General features: G+C 40.9%; 2 long non-coding RNA genes across 2 annotated transcripts; one reads left to right on the plus strand and one right to left on the minus strand.

The window, feature by feature from the left end:
- The first annotated feature begins 344 nt into the window (after window positions 1-344).
- On the plus strand, window positions 345-2,059 carry LOC143118449 (uncharacterized). The gene is made up of 2 exons (XR_012986149.1): window positions 345-708; window positions 1,105-2,059. It is a non-coding gene; the product is annotated as an uncharacterized LOC143118449 (long non-coding RNA).
- Window positions 2,060-2,103: 44 nt separating this feature from the next.
- LOC143118450 (uncharacterized) lies at window positions 2,104-3,599 on the minus strand. The gene is made up of 2 exons (XR_012986150.1): window positions 3,169-3,599; window positions 2,104-2,655 (listed from the first exon to the last, which is right to left on the minus strand). It is a non-coding gene; the product is annotated as an uncharacterized LOC143118450 (long non-coding RNA).
- Window positions 3,600-4,240: the final 641 nt, after the last annotated feature.

The raw sequence follows: 4,240 nt of genomic DNA on the forward strand, positions 1-4,240 counted from the left end.
TCACACACTCACACGCCACACCCTCGATTTCTCACGCTGAAGTGTCAACCCGGTCGATCAGATGCCTGAAAAATGAGTTTAGCCTATCTATCTACCTGTTGAGCCACGGTTATGCTTTCAGAGACGGTGAGAGGGTTCAAGAGCATAGCCTGGGTGCCATTCCGAACTTAGTCCCGCCCACAACGTTTGAGGTCGGGAAGTTCGGTCTGGCATTGATCAATAGTGGCGCGAGTATGCTCGCCCAAAAGCTGGCGGGCCAATCAAATTGTCAGGGCGGGCTTTATACAATGATGGACAGATGCTCAACAGTAACGTAATCAACCACGTCACCAAAGAGCGCTTGGGTTGAATTCGTTTACAACAACGATGGCTGCCGCTGGAGAATTGAGATTTGTAGATTCTGCTATCAGGTCTGTTCTAGAAGATATCGACAGCGAATTAATTTTAAAAGAGGAACAGAGTAACGGGATCAAGGCATTTGTTGATAAGAAAGATGTTTTTTGCCGAAGCAACTGAAATGGGCATCACGGCTATGCAACTCGGCGTGCACGACGAGGTGGATATAGCCAGCGGTCGTTGCCAGATCCTTTTTTGAAGCCCGGAATCCTGGCTGCTGAACAACAAGTGGAGGGACATGCTAGGCTCCGATGTTTTTCAAGCCAACGTAATGGGTATCGTCGTGGACGAAGTTCATCTAACTTACAAATGGTAAGAGAATCTAACTGTCTGACTTAGTAAATAACTCCCAATGTCGTGATATGAATCCCATGTTGTAGCCTACGTATCGTTGTACGTTCGCTAACTCAGACTTGGTACAATCATAACGTTAGTGTGATTGTAGCGAACTAGCTGTTAAAACATTCTAATGTAGGTTACTGTTTTATTTCTATCAGTTGTCAGGCTGCAAAAGGGCAGAAGGGCATTTGGGTGTTGCTTTATGTACTCAAGCACCATACCCATATTGGTAGTCACTGTACCCCTTATAAGTGATGTATTCTTTTCAGATGTCAGTACAGTCATTAAAAAGTACTAAATGATACTACTCATAATTTCTTATTTTTACTGTTACTTATTGGTTGCTTTTTGTACTGCTATATATTCCAGGTACACCTGTGCTGACATTGACCGCTTCTGCTGATCGGGAATCCAGAGCCAGGGTTATGAAACAGCTTCAGATGGACAATCCAATCATTTTGGCCCTGAGCCCAAACAGAACAAATATCAGACTGGGTCTGATTAAAGTACCTGGCCATACACTGGAGTGCCTACACTGGATTGTGAGGGATGTTAGTACAAAGCTTGACCCAGCAGTTAAGACGGTACTTTAATGGAGTCACTAGTTGTCTGCGGAAAGCTTTGTACTGCCATTTTGAGGAACACGCCACATCTGTTGATCTAGGACATCTGTGCTGCACTCACTGCCATTCTGTTTGTTCTTGTGAACCTGAAGGTTGTGGGGAGCTAATCCCCAAATATGAACACTTTCAAGGGGAGGTTTTATCACACCACAAACACAGAATAGTCACACCTGAGGGCACACTTTTGATCAGGGAACTGTTACAAACTTACAGGAGTAGTTTACTTCAGGACCATACAAACATACCACTTTACACAGTCGACACAGCCTGCACTGCTTTTGGAGATGAACTCATTGATCAGTTTTAGAACAGTGCACACAGATATTTGACCTGGACTTCATTATCCATAATCTCCCTACATACAAGCTGGAACATGGAAAAGAGATACTATGAATTATGCATGAGGTTTTTGATGACATCGAACAGAGTCAAACTAATTTGTTTGATGACGGTGTTGTTCAGGATGACCGTGTTCAGGTTGACATGGATTATACTGGTTACTTTGATGACGAGGATGAGGATAAGATACAATCATCACCAAGTAACTTGGAATCAGGCTTGTCAATGTTGAAGATCTCAGACTAGCTTCAAATTCAGGCTCAAATTTGTAGCTTCAGGGTCCTGTTGTTGTGCAAATGCCTTTTTTTACCTCTGTTACATTAATATTTTTTAATAAAATTAAAATGGTTTATACTTCTCTACTGGTTGGTGATGTTTCTGCATTTAAAAGACAAACAATAAGACATGTCAATAAAGATTTTTAATATCTACACATAATAGGTAATGTTTGAAGATATACTCTGAACTTTGAACATACAACCAATAAGAAAACACACACAAGAATGTGGATACTACTAAACTATTATATGAAAACACAATTATTTACATTGTCATTTATGAAAACAATATTTACAAATTACCATCACCATTTACATTTCACATTTACTTAATTATTTAAATAATTCATTCAGCTTTGCCAATAAGTTTCTCTTGAAATTCGGGAATGCATGAGACTGCCTGCCTGGGTGATTTTTGTTGGGAAAGTTGTGTCTCCCTGAAAACGTTTACCAGTGTTAAAACGTCCTGTTCTCGGGCCACATGATGAATGCCAGCCGGCCTTGTCAGCTCCAGCTCTGTGTCCGTTTTGTCCATTAGCTCTTTGACGATGCCAATGGACCTACTGATTCTGGCTGCTGACATTTCTGACATGTTTGGTCCCAATCCTCTCATAAATGATTTGAGAAAATTGTTTAGGTGTTCCAGGTGGAGGTCAAGTGGATGGAAAATGGGTGACAACCTGAAATATAAGTGAACACATCAGTGTGAAGAATTACAGTATAGCCTAATAAGTATAACGTGCATTGACAATACATTGGAAAATACAGACTGTTAAATATGGTGACACCAGATGCAATTGCTGAGCAGGTCAGAGAAACACTGCCCACCCCCCACAGAGGTGCAGAGCACAGAAGTGGGGGTTGGATAACATGCTAGTCCATTACAAAATGAAGTTTCTACATATTGACAAAGTGATAGAGGCCAACTTACACATCAGATACAAGTTTATCCTGGTAACATTTGCTCACACTACACTGAAATTCGGGCTGGCTTCCAGAATACTAGGCATGTCAAAATATGACTAGATGATTTAATCATAGATAGATTTCACGGAAATGAGGAGTGTGGGAATGCACAGTGTTTATCACATTGGACAATAATCACGACTCACTATTAACTCATGTGAAACGTGGCAATCGAGGTTATTCTCATAGTCATATCATAAGAAGTAGAAATGTATTAACAAGCTTACCTCTGTAATGCTTCTTCGCGTTTTTGTACCGGTTGGAGTTGACGGATTGGGGCAGAACTTCTTCAGAGTCCGGGGCGTCTCTGATGCCTCAGATGAACACGGTTCTTCAGGCTGGTCTCCTTCGTCTTCTGTCCATTTTTTAAACACGGGCATGTCGCGTTCCAACCGTGTTATAAAGTTCTGACAGGACCGACAAATGCGATGCGATTTGTTTGCAGTGTTGTGGAGTTGTAATCCTAAACGGATAACTTGATCGTATATGCATTCACCTTTACTGTTTCTCTCAAAAATGAGGTTCGTGTGTTGAAGAACTCCGTGTATCCTTACATTATTTTTACAACACCTGCGAAAATCGCTCACATTTTCTTCTTCTAGCGTGCAGTTGAGTTCTGTTGACATCAACTATGCGTCGCTTAACATACGTCACACACTCCGTTGCTCTGATTGGTTGTAGGTCTATCCAATTGAGTGCAGAGGCATTTTTTCCCTGGTTCGTTTGAAACACGCCTCATAATCACAGCTCTATGGAGCAGTATCAGACTCAAATTCTGACTAGAATTGAGTATGACTACGTCAGGCTATTCAAACACATGGAAGTCATCCAATTCAAACGCATGGAACTGGTTATGTGGTTGCCCTGCAAGAAGTTGCAAGAAGATGCAACGTGCACAATGTTTGCTCACATACAGTACACAATACACTCCTTCATACCAACCTCAAGTTTCTTGAGAACTTTAAAGTTCTCAAGAAACTGATGATTAATCATCTAATCGGAAGACATGGAACCGGTTATGGTTGCCCTGCAACAAGTTACCCCACGTGAAAATTTAATTAATAATTTGCCCAGACTTGTTGTGATCATAATATTGAGATTCAGGAAGATGAAATTGCTCACATACACAATACACTCCTTCATACCAACCTCAAGTTTCTTGAGAAAATAAACAAATAGACAAAAAAGCAGGTCAAATTATTGTAACAACTACAAAAATAGATGGCCATAGAGTGGGGGAAATGTCTTGGATGAGTATATTTTATATATCTTCATTTACAGCAGGGGTGCCCATACTTT

This window comes from Alosa pseudoharengus, unplaced genomic scaffold (assembly GCF_046254945.1).
Source record: "Alosa pseudoharengus isolate Yale_2024_CS ecotype anadromous, Long Island Sound unplaced genomic scaffold, YU_APseudo_1.1 YU_APseudo_1.1_scf_12, whole genome shotgun sequence".
Lineage (NCBI taxonomy): Eukaryota > Metazoa > Chordata > Actinopteri > Clupeiformes > Clupeidae > Alosa > Alosa pseudoharengus.